Below are 12,396 nucleotides of genomic sequence, written 5' to 3' on the forward strand. Positions count from 1 at the left end.
CCGCGCGTGTCCCTGCACCCGTTCCGACTCCCGTCGCCCCGATTGCGCCAGCGCCCATCCCCATGGCATTGATGGGTTGGGAGCCGCACATTGTTGCTGAGCTTGATGCCACAGGGTTCCATGAGGTCCCCGCCAACTTTCACGCGCCCGTGCACCTACCAGCACATGCGCCTATGCGTGCATTGACGTGCGCGCCGGTGCTGGTGCCCGTGCACATGAATGCCTCCGCCGCGCCATTGCCAGCGCCTGTCCCCGCGCGGGTGCCAGTGCCCCCCTCATCGACATGGATAGCCGTCGTCGACCGCTTCCTTGCACCAATTCCAGTCGCCTCCTCCCGCCAGTTGACTCGCTCCTGGAGACCGAAGTCCAGAACATTGTGGCCTTCCTTGAAGCTAGGGCCAACGTCCATGAGTATGCTAACAATGGCGCAAGATGCCGCCGTCACCGTCGGTCAGTGGCCCGACAACACACAAAGCACATCAGGGGAGCCGCTTCCCACGGCAAGATGCCCCCGCTGCCGCCGTGTAATCTAAATTTCCATGAAAAATGTTCGGGTTGCCATGCTTAAAATTCGAACGTTTATCATTTCCGTTTATTTTAGATCGATCGTCGTGTGAATGTAAAGTCGGAGTCAGACTGAATGAAATATATGGTTTGGTCGATTGAATGTTGTGCTAGAGCCGTATCAAATTAAACATAAAACGTCATGAAGCCACATGTATTCCTTCTCATCCAACGACCTAGACTGCTTCAATGTCGAGCGCTCAACGTGTTTAGCATGCAGTTAATTTCATGCCAAAAATAGTGCTACTCACATAACAACATGCAAATCATATCCTACTTAATATCCGCATGCACTTAATATACATCCAAATTAATGTGCATTGCACGTACACATTGACTAGTACTACTAGTACGTGAAACTGGTGCCGTAACTTGTGAACGCGTCCAGATATGGTCAACGACAACATCACCCGTGAGTTCTTTGTGTTTGCCTGTGTGTCTAAATGCATAAGGGGAGGAGAGAGAGAGCACACATGGAACCCACCAGTAAGTGAAGGCGAATAGTACTACGTGCTAACGAGCCGGTCCCACTAATGTACTAAAAATAATATTACATGTTATCCATTAAATAGGATGTGGTAATATAAAAACATTATATGAACAAAGGGGGGTACAACAAACATTGTTGTTCTACGTATGTTGCCTATTGACGTGCGGCTTGAAGGCCCTGGTCGCATGTTCGATCCTCGTCCTTTATTTTTCAATTTGTATATGGGTCCAAACCTATTTCATGATAGGTGGGCCCCTCGGTGTGTAGTTTGTAGCACTTCAATTTGTGGGTCGAAATTTGTTCCATTCCAGGTGGACTATCGGTGTGTAGTTTTGTAGCTTATTTGTAATAATTAAAGAGAACAACAGAGTTTTTTGCAATAATACCATGGTGCGACATTGAAGACGAGAAAGGACGTGCGAGAGAGCGATGACCGAGCCAGAGGGAAATCAATTGGGGGAGGTGTGGGGGTTGCAACGATGTTCGGAGTAGTTGTGGGACGGATGCTACGAAAAATATAATCTAAACCCATCGGAATAAATGCCTACACAAATTAATCCAAGGTTGGAGTCCCCCTCGCAATGTAAATAGCTCCGTCTTTGCAAGGGATGGAGAGGTAGCTTCAATGTGTGGAAGATACGGTGTGAGAAAGCGAGGTCAATCGAGAGACATATATATAGAGAGACAAAGTGAGTGTGGTCCGACATTCATTGAAAAGATATATATGCTCTGGAGAGATATTGTCGGATTGAGCTTTTGGGAAGGGTGAGGGCTGTAAGATAGAGCTTGAGAGATGATCCCGCCACATACATGTAGATATATTTTGTGTGTTGGAGGAAGCAAGGTCAATCAATTAAATGTATAATGTAGAGAGATTGAGCGAGTGTGGGTCGTCGTGCGATCGAAAGAGTGAGACGGGTTGGAGAGAGTGACCTAGATAGACAATGTGCATGAGAGAGTATACAATATGAATATGTCGATTTGGGCTCAAACATGGATATATATCGTTTGTGTCCGAGAAAGAGCAAGGTTAATCGAGACATACAGAGAGAGAGAGAGAGAAAGAGAGAGAGAGAGCGAGAGAGGGAGAGAGAGAGATTGAATGATCGTAGCCCGCCATCAGGTCGAAAGAGTGGGGGCGAGTTTGATGGACTGACCTAGATAGACAATCTGCGTGAGAGAGTATAGAGTGTGTCGATCGAGGCCCGAACAGGGAGATATATCATTTATGTCTGAAAGAAAACGAGGTTAATCGAGACTGAGATAAAGAGAGTGAGATTGAGCGAGTGTGGTCCGCCGTGCGGAAGTAAGAGTGAGACAGTCTCGAGGTAGTGACCTAGATAGACAACATGCGTGCGTGCGCACGAGAGGTTGGGGGCTAGATAGCCAATGCATGTATCTAGAGAGAGAGGGTGGGAGGGAAAGAGAGCGAGAGATAGAGATAGAGAGAGAGAGAGGGAGAGAGAGGGAGAGCTCGGCATGGGGTGCAGTGGCAGGTGTGTGAGGTAAATACATTTGGTAACAGAGTGGAAAAGGGGGGTTGTGTAGTTGAGAGAGTTAGAGATCGAAACATGGAGAGAAAGAATGAACATGTGTCGGAAACCGATAGCTTCCTAAGGTTGTTAGGAGAGGAAGATTGACCGATATAGGAAGTATGTGGCGTGTGTGCCGGGGGGGGGGCTAAAAACAACATTTGAATGTAGATTGTACGAGACTTAATATCGATGTTTCAATTCCGTGTGCATTGTAAGATTTGAACTGAGGACCATGCATATGGTTAATTATTTCAAATTTGTGCCATATTAGGTTTGGAAAAGTTGACATTAACTCGATTGTTGAGCTATTTTGTAGGTCATATGTTTGAATCCATCCAAAGTTTTCTCACTACCATGGTGTTCATCATATACATATGAATTTGTATTAAAAAAGTAGCATGGATACCGTGAAATGCGAAATCCACGTTAGAATTGGAGACTGCTATGTGACACACACTCTAATTCAAATAACTAATTATGTGACACACACTCTAATCCACGTTCGCGTGGATAACGTGGATACCATTTTGAATGACTAATTATTTGCAAGGAAAACACGGGCATGGTAATACATACAGTTTCATTTGCAAATGAAAGAAGATTCATTTGCATTCTCACAGACACCGACTTCCACCTCATCAGGTGCCCTTCACCGACGACGTATCCCACCTCGCCGGGGCTACTTCACCGAACACATTGTTGCACCTCCGCCCCCGAGACCGTTGGTGCTTCACCAACGGTCTCGTCCACCGCATCATAGCGCTCCGCTACCACTCTAGATCTGCATCCGTGCGCGGCCAGCCAACGCTAGTGCATCACCCTCAATAGCTTTGAAGTGACCCGCACTCTAGCTAGGCGAGCATGCCCAAAGGCCGGCCCAAACTAGGTATCCACACATCACTCCCTTGTGCACTGTTCCGATGATGTTTGGATATCCTTTCACTGCTCCCTTAGCTAACACGCCTATGCAACTTTGACTTTAAGTCTTGTTTCTTTTGGAGATATCATCTAAAACAAGAAAAACCATTTTTTAGAGAAGCATGATGGTGCTACGTGATCTGGTACACATCCTGCACACCCGTATAACCTTGTAAGTATCTGTCTTCCAGTACAACAGCAAGATTGATTCCTCTTATTTGATCAACCATTCACTGTGTCAAAAATGTAGTGGGGATGCAAGGAGCACAAGGCCTGCACATCCAAGCAAGTGGTAACATGGACTTGTATATGGAACATCCCAAGCGCAAGCAGAGCTTTAGTGAGCCTGTACAACAAGCTAGCGTAAGTCCCTGCATTTCATTTAATTCATACTGGCCTGCGTGTATGATTTGTGTGTGTAGTGGCGGATCCATGAATTCAAGTTACCAGGGGTGAACATTTAACTTAAAAAATACGAAGGCACTTGCACTCCAGAAATCAACATAACTTGAGAAATGTGAAGCTACATGCACTTTGAAAACCAGCTAATGATACAAAGTAGTTCAGATTATAAAACAGTAAATGATGCAAGCACCAAAAAACACAAAATGCAACATGGTGTACAAGGACTACTAACATGGTCTGTACCTGCTTGAATTGTTCGTTCTCTGGCTAAAAATATCGAAGTGTAATTGCACGTATAACTAGTGCGCAAACTGCATATCAATATATCTATCCAGCACAAGTATGCCAATAGTTTCAAACAACAGATTAGAAAAGTATTTATGCTATGTTGTCATAATATGGGGACTTCCTTGTAACGCCCCGGATTTAACTTGCCATATTTGTATTCCAACTCTTCCATTTTCGGCACTAAGTTATGAGATTCGTGGTGGGGTTTTTTTCTTCGTTTGCATTTTGTTCATGTCATGCATTTCATATCATGCCATCATGTGCATCGCATTTGAATACGTGTTCGTCTCAAGCATCCGAGCTTTTTCCCCGTTGTATGTTTTGCAATCAGACACTCCTATGTCCTCCGACGCCCCCTTTTGCCTCTTTTCGTGTGCGGATGTTAAACTTTCTCGGAATGGACTGAGATTTGCCAAGCAGCCTTGGTACACCACCAGTAGACCGCCTGTCAAGTTTCGTGCCATTTGGAGTCCGTTTGATACTCTAACGGTTAACCGAGGAACCGTAAAAGCCTCGTGTGTGTTGCAGCCCAACACCCCTCCAAAGTGGCCCAATAACCCATCCAAACCCCTCCATCTTCTCGGCCGTTCGATCATGATCGCGTGGCCAAAAACCGCTCTCCATTTGGACACTCCCACCTCCTTCTATGTATAAATATGTCATCCCCGTCCAATTTTCGGGTCCAAAACCCTAGCCCCGCTCCTCCCGCGCTGCCAGACCCGTCCGCGTCCGCCAGGCGCGTCCGCTCGCCGCCGCCCGGCGAACCATATCTTACCACGTGTCCCGCCGGCCGTCCCCGCCTCCGCGCCTCACCCGCCGGCCCGCCAGGGCCCGCGCGGGGCCCTCCGGGCCCGGTCGCCGCCGCCAGCCGCTCGGCTCGCGCTGCCCCGCCCCTTCGCCCGATGCCGCCGCGCCCTCGCCGGGGTGTGCCGCCCCAGCTCTCGCTTGCAGCGCCCGCCGCCACCACCCTCACCGGCGCCCGCTGCCCTGCCGCAGAGGCACCGGCGCTCGCCTCCTCTCCCGGCGCACCTCCTCCTCCGCCACATTCGACTACGGCGAGCCCCTCCTCCCTCGTCTGCTCTCTCCTCCCCAGAACTCCGGCGAGATCTAGATCCTGCCTCGGTTCACCTGCCAACGTCAACCCTAGATCTGGAGGTTAAATTTTTGCCTAAGTCATTTTCTGCTATATTTTCAAGCACTGTTCAAGATGCCATAACTCCTCATGCGTAGATCTGTTTTGCATGCATGATATATCAAAATGTTCATCAGGATGTGCTCTTCATTTTGTTCCATTGTTCCATGCTTGTTTGAGTCCATATTGATGCCCAAATGACTGATGTAAGAGTGCTATAAAATGTTAGGTGCTGTTTCTTAGAAGATTATGAGCATTTGTCATTTTTGTTACAATTGTTGGGTGCTGCACATGAACTTGAACTCTACATGTGTTTTGGGCTATGCCATGCCATATTTACAGGGGTGTATGCCATGTATTTTTGTGATCAATGCGGTGACTAGCACAAGCATGCAAAGTAGCTCTCGTGATATTGCTGATTTCAGGGACTTAGAATTTCACTAAGTCTTTGCTCTGCTGTTATTTTTATCCCATGTATTCATGTTGCTTCAGTGAGATCCATGCTTCTTTTGAGTATGTTCAGTAAGGATGGTTTGGACATATGGTCATGCTCTATCCATCCATGTCCCTGTTTGCATTTATGGAGTGCCCTAGCATGACTCAATCTTGCTCTACTTTTGCTATAAAATGTTCCTGGCAGATTGTTTACGAGTTAATCAATTTTGCCAAGGTTGTTGTAGTTGGTCCATGCATGCTATGAGATTGTTCTTGCCATGGTTAGCTTCATGAACATGTCTTCTTACTATTTCTATGCTTATCTTGTCATGCAATGCCTTGTGGTGAGTGAATCGAGCTCGCAAAGAGGCCTTCATAACTTTGTTTTTGTCGTGTCCAGTTTTCTGCTAAGTCTGAATCTGTTAACGTAACTTGCTATGTTTGCATGGCTGCCATCATATTTTCTGTGCCCTTTTGGCTTATGGTCAGTCAGGGACTTTTGTTCCATGATTTGAGTAGATTCACGCCATGCCTTTGTTTGCTACGATATGCTCCTGTAGCATGTTGTTAGATTGCTCTAAACATTGCTTTCTGATGATAATTCCTGGCATGTTCTGATGTTAGTATTTTCACCAAGTCTGTGATGCTGATATCTTTTGCACTTTTGCCATGCTTGTTTGAACCTGCTCTTGTGTGATTTAGCCATAGCTTAGTGTTCATCTTTTGTCAAGCATCTTGAGTAGATCACTGCCATGTGATTTGTTGTTATGTTGGAGTGCAGTAGCTTAGTTTCTTGTTGCATTCTAGATGGCATCGTGCTGTTAGTCGCAGATTGGTGCCATTATTGTTTTGCTTGCCATTTGCAAACCGCACATCCAATTCTGGTGATCTTTATATCGATTTCGACCGAAATCAACTCATCTTTCTAGCGGCACATTTGGTTTGCCTCAACTTGGCACATTTGGTTTGCCAAGTTGAGGCCTGGTTCAATCTTTTCCTTCCGGAGCACGCATGTGCATTGCATATCACATCCCGCATATCATGTCATGTTTTGCATCATGTTGCTTGCGCATTGCACCATGGTTGATTATGGTTTCTTTTTCTTGTGCTCTTGCTTTGCGTAGATCCGGAAGACGATTACGTGATCGAGGAACCCGTTGAGTACGCTTACGAGGATCAAGCTTACGTCAACTCGGAGAACTTTGCAGGCAAGATGACCATACCCTTGAAATCATTTCTATCTTGTCTTGTTAGTTGTTCTCTCTATTGCTATGCCGCTATACCTACCACTTGATATATCATGCCTCCCATATTGCCATGTCAAGCCTCTAACCCACCTTTCCTAGCAAACCGTTGTTTGGCTATGTTACCGCTTTGCTTAGCCCCTCCTATAGCGTTGCTAGTTGCAGGTGAAGATGGAGTTTGTTCCTTGTTGGAACATGATTATTGTTGGGATATAATTATTATATCTTGTTTACTTTAATGCATCTATATACTTGGTAAAGGGTGGAAGGCTCGGCCTTATGCCTGGTGTTTTGTTCCACTCTTGCCGCCCTAGTTTCCGTCATACCGGTGTTATGTTCCTTGATTTTGCGTTCCTTACGCGGTTGGGTTATAATGGGAACCCCTTGACAGTTCGCCTTGAATAAAACTCCTCCAGCAAAGCCCAACCTTGGTTTTTCCATTTGCCACCTAAGCATTTTTCCCTTGGGTTCCACGTACTCAAGGGTCATCTTTATTTTAAACTCCCGGGCCATTGCTCCTTTGAGTGCTGGTCCAACTTGTCAGCCGCCAGTGGCCACCAGGGGCAACTCTGGGCTGGCCTACCGGAAGTTTGGACAATCCGGTGTGCCCTGAGAACGAGATATGTGCAGCTCCTATCGGGATTTGTCAGCACATTCGGGTGGCTTTGCTGGTCTTGTTTTACCATTGTCGAGATGTCTTGTAACCGGGATTCTGAGTCTGATCGGGTCCTCCTAGGAGAAGGAATATCCTTCGTAGACTGTGAGTGCTTGTCAGGTTTTGAACTTTAGAAAGCCATGCCCGCGGTTATGGGAAGATAGGAATTTGTTAATATCCGGTTGTAGAAAACCTGACACTTAACTTAATTTTTAAAATGAATCAACGGCGTGTGTAGCCGTGATGGTCTCCTTTCGGCGGAGTCCAGGAAGAGAACACAGTCTCGTGTTATGCTTGAACGTAAGTAGTTTCAGGATCACTTCTTGATCTTTATAGCTTCTCGACCGTGCTTTGCTTCTCTTCTCGCTCTCATTTCCGTAAGATAGCCACCATATATGCTAGTGCTTGTTGCAGCTCCACTTCACTACCCCTTTTCCTACCCCTTAAGCTTAAATAGTCTTGATCGTGAGGGTGTGAGATTGCTGAGTCCCCGTGACTCACAGATTACTTCCAAAACCAGATACAGGTGCCGATGATGCCAGTGCAGGGGACGCAACCGAACTCATGTGGGAGTTCGATGAGGATTCAGGACGTTACTATGTTTCCTTTCCGTACGATCAGTAGAGGAGCCCAGTTGGGGCGATCGGGGATCTATGCATTTGGGGTTGTCTTTCTTTATTTGGTTCCGTAGTCAGACCTTGATTGTATTCTGGATGATGTAATGCTATATTTATGTTTGTGTGAAGTGGAGATTGTAAGCCAACTCTTTATCCCTTTCTTACTCAGTACATGGGATATGTAAAGATTACCCCTCTTGTGACATGCCTACTATGGGGTTATGCCTCTAAGTCGTGCTCCGACACATGGGAGATATAGCCGCATCATGGGTGTTACATTTCTGGTAGATGGCCTCGACGTTTCCTGAAGCCATGAAAATGTACTATAATTTGCTTGTCATCAATGCCTGCAAATCTCTATGTCTCTCTCAATATAGAAGATCATAATTAGACACTAAATCCTTCAATGGGAGCTTGCAAAATGCTTGCATTAGATCCATCATTAGACACTATATGTTCATCACTAGGAGCATGTAAAATGTTTGCATTGAATCCTTCATTAGTAGTCTGTTCATTAGATACTTCAGGCTCAAGAACAACATGAGCTTATATGTTTGCACCAGAAACTTGATTAGATACATCAGATTCAGTCAGTTCAGTATTCATTGGGGGAGTTATAAAATAAGCAGAAATTGGTTTCATTTTCTCATAGATTCCCTACATACAATAAGTTTCACAACACCGTCAGGTTTAACTATTGGCCAGAAATTGAACAGTTGAATTAGATATAATCAGGGATGTGATGTACCTGCTCGTTGCGCATGCTGCTCTTGCAAACTGAGACTGTCTGTTTGCGCAAGCTCGATGCCATGCCTGTGCTACCACTGCTGCCTCCCACGGAGGCTACACCTAGGGTTGGATCTTCATCTTCTTGTCCTTCCATTCGCTTGAGGCCTAGCGACCGCCCTCCAACGAGGGTGCGAGTAAGTGCTGTGTTGGTCTGTCCAGCGGCGGCTAGGTCAGGAGCAAACCAGACTGGAGGCTGGAGGGAACGAATTGGGATTTTTCCTGCTGTCGCTCGATATGGGAGGCACTTTTTTGGCCCATGAGCCTACTATAGGGCCTGCCTTGCACTTATGTTATTGGCTCGTCCAAATTGAAACGTTTTTCTTCATTTTTTACGTTGTCTGCTCGTGCGTTGGGATGAACATAACTACCCTGGGCCAACCTAGACGACTCAAACTAGGTGCACACTTTCCAGCCACCCGAGGCAGTCGCCCATACCAGCCCCTATAGTGGCGTCACCCCTTTTTGCGTGTATGATTGGGGTAGTGAAAAATATTCCAGTGGCGCTTTTGATTTACCCACAGAATGGTTGAATTTCTTGTTTCTATGAACTGAGTTCGCCAATAATGTGAAGGATTCCAGTCTTTCACCCTATGGTATATTGCTTAGATCTCGATATGCCATATGTAATCGCATGAAATATATAGTAAAAGCCAGTGTTATGTGTGTGGCTACAACTAGTCTGACTACACGTCCTCATATAACATATCAAGTACACACCATCTTACCAGATTAACCATTCGACTTACCAAGGCAGTGTGGAAAGAAAGAAGTATTGGGATTGCGTATCGAAGAAATTGATGCCATGGACTCCTTCATAGAACCTTGTAAGCGAAAAAGAAGTTACAGTGTGCCTGTAGAAAGAGCTAGCATAAGTTCAGTTACCTGCTTCTCAGAATTTTAGTTAGCCACTTATTGCAAAATTGTTCAATTACGTTGCTTGGCTTAATTTAGTTTGCTACCGATTACATAATGCCATAGCCTATTAATCCTATTATAGACTGCGCCTATATATGTGTTTTATACTTACTGTTAAGAATTACATGTTTGCCTGAACATAAATAGCTACTTAAGCACGTAGATAGCTGGTCATATGTACTTCTAGGGTGCAGCAGAATTCACATGTAATTTAAGTTCTAATACCCTGTTTGTTTTGAATGGTTTGTTGTTATCACCTATAGCACTAGTAATGTTTGTATCTTCATAGATAGACAATTTTCATGTTTATATGAGGGACACCTTTTAACTTATATCTGTTTTGGAATCATTTTGCTTACATCAAAGAAATTTACAGATGTCTGTGTTGCTGGTAAACGATACCGACTTGTTACTTTAATACGTTGCCAAGAACTTGTTAATTTTACTAGTTCATGTGTAATTAAATACGTTGCCAAAACTAGTTAGTTTTACAAGTTTGATGTTAGTTTGTTATGGCTCTTGCAAAACTTTATTTATTGATTGCTAACATTCAAGTTTGCAGGATCCAACTGAAACTCCGTTGGCACAAGAGGTTTGTTTTCAGAAACTTCCTTGTTTACCTGGTTTGCTGTTGTAACTTGTTGCTATAATCACCTTACCAACTTCAAGTTTTCAGGATCCAGTTGGAAGTCCAATTGCATAGCAGGTACATTTTCAAAAATATATTTGTGTAGCAGGTTTTCTGCTGTAACTTGTTGATCTAATCAAGTTACTGACTACTCAACTTTTTAGGATCTAAGAGAAACTCCAATGCCACAACAGGTTCCTTTGCAAAACTTGTTTGTTTAACTACTTTTTTGCTGCAACCGGTTGCTCTAATCACGTTACTGGCTACTCAACTTTTCAGGATCCAAGAGAAACTCCAATGTCACAACAGGTACCTTTTGCAAAACTTGTTTGTTTAACTACTTTGCTGCTGCAACAACCGGTTACAATGATGTTAATAACTACTTTTCAGCATCCAATTGAAACACTTTATTTCCTTGTTTGTTTAACTGGTTTGCTATTATAACTCCCAGTTTTGATGTTTTGCTAAGTTCAACTTTTCGGAATCCAATCGGAACTTTAATGGCAAAACAGGCTAGCCCAAGATCAAAGAGCGAGGTCCCCGTGGATGTTGTATCATCCCACAGCAGTGGCACCGGCCCAATCGTGCATCATGAATTGCCAACTGCTCATGCTCTAGAGGCTAAACTAGTGGTAGAAAGAGATTCTGCTTCTGCACTGAGAGATGAAGTTGACATGTTGAGGAAGAAAATAGCACAATCACAAGCAGTACTCAAGACAACCATTAAATATTTGGTGGATTTCAAAATGAAGCAAGCTGAGACTAACCACATTGTTAAGGTCCTAAAGGAAAAAAGGAAATTAAATTCCCACTTGGTAAATCATAGGTGAAATGTTCTTTCAATCGCTGAATAACCTTTGTGTTGTTTGCTCATGTAATCGATCAAACCATTTGTTTTAGAGATCATGTAATAATTGTTTTTTGTTTTTTGGTTTGTAATTTTATTTGAGCACAAGTCTGTATTAATTGATAAGACTCGGAGACATTTCATTTTGATTGTTGTGCTATACCTACAAATATGCCAATCGGGCTGAATGTGCATTCAACAATAATAGTAGTATAGATGGACCATAAGTGGCACGCATCGGAAAGGGCCAAGATGTTGTGAAGCAAAAAAAAGTACAGCGGCCTGGCTTATGTATGTTAGTTGATATTATTGATCCACATAGTCTATAAGTGTTTATATGTCTGTTAGTTTTGTACATTATTGGTTGATTGACTCGGTATTTGAATCTTGATACATCGCTTGTGTACATATCTAAATGGGAGTACACATTATGTTGCGTGTGACATTTGAGTTGGACATAAAGTGTTCCAAATATGCGAATTCACCTTAAACTGGATTCTAGCTTCTGAATTCGAGTATCAACATTTGTAAATCATATTCATATATGATAGTGGAATACATCTTTGTCATGCTTTTGAAGATATATAAAAACACATAGACTGATTTATAAAGATTCATATAGGAATAGAAAATGGATTCGAATTTAGTTGCTAGGGTAAACGTGGATGCTTATTGTCCCAAAATTCAAAAGAAGCGGCAAAATGTCCACTCCCACATCGGCTGCCCGAAGCCAAGTGTTTGGGAGATGGAAATTACAGTCTACCCCTTACACGGACAATCCAACGACCCGATTTTGATGGCTCTCCATAGGGGTAGGTTAGTATCTTCAATTAGACATGACACGACCGCCTCTGAACCTATACCGACACGATGGGCGCCAAACATGGGCGGCAAAACACATTTGATTCAAGCTCGTACGAAAGAGCTCTGTTTC

The sequence above is a fragment of the Triticum urartu genome, chromosome 2 (assembly GCF_003073215.2).
Source record: "Triticum urartu cultivar G1812 chromosome 2, Tu2.1, whole genome shotgun sequence".
NCBI classification, from domain to species: Eukaryota; Viridiplantae; Streptophyta; class Magnoliopsida; order Poales; family Poaceae; genus Triticum; species Triticum urartu.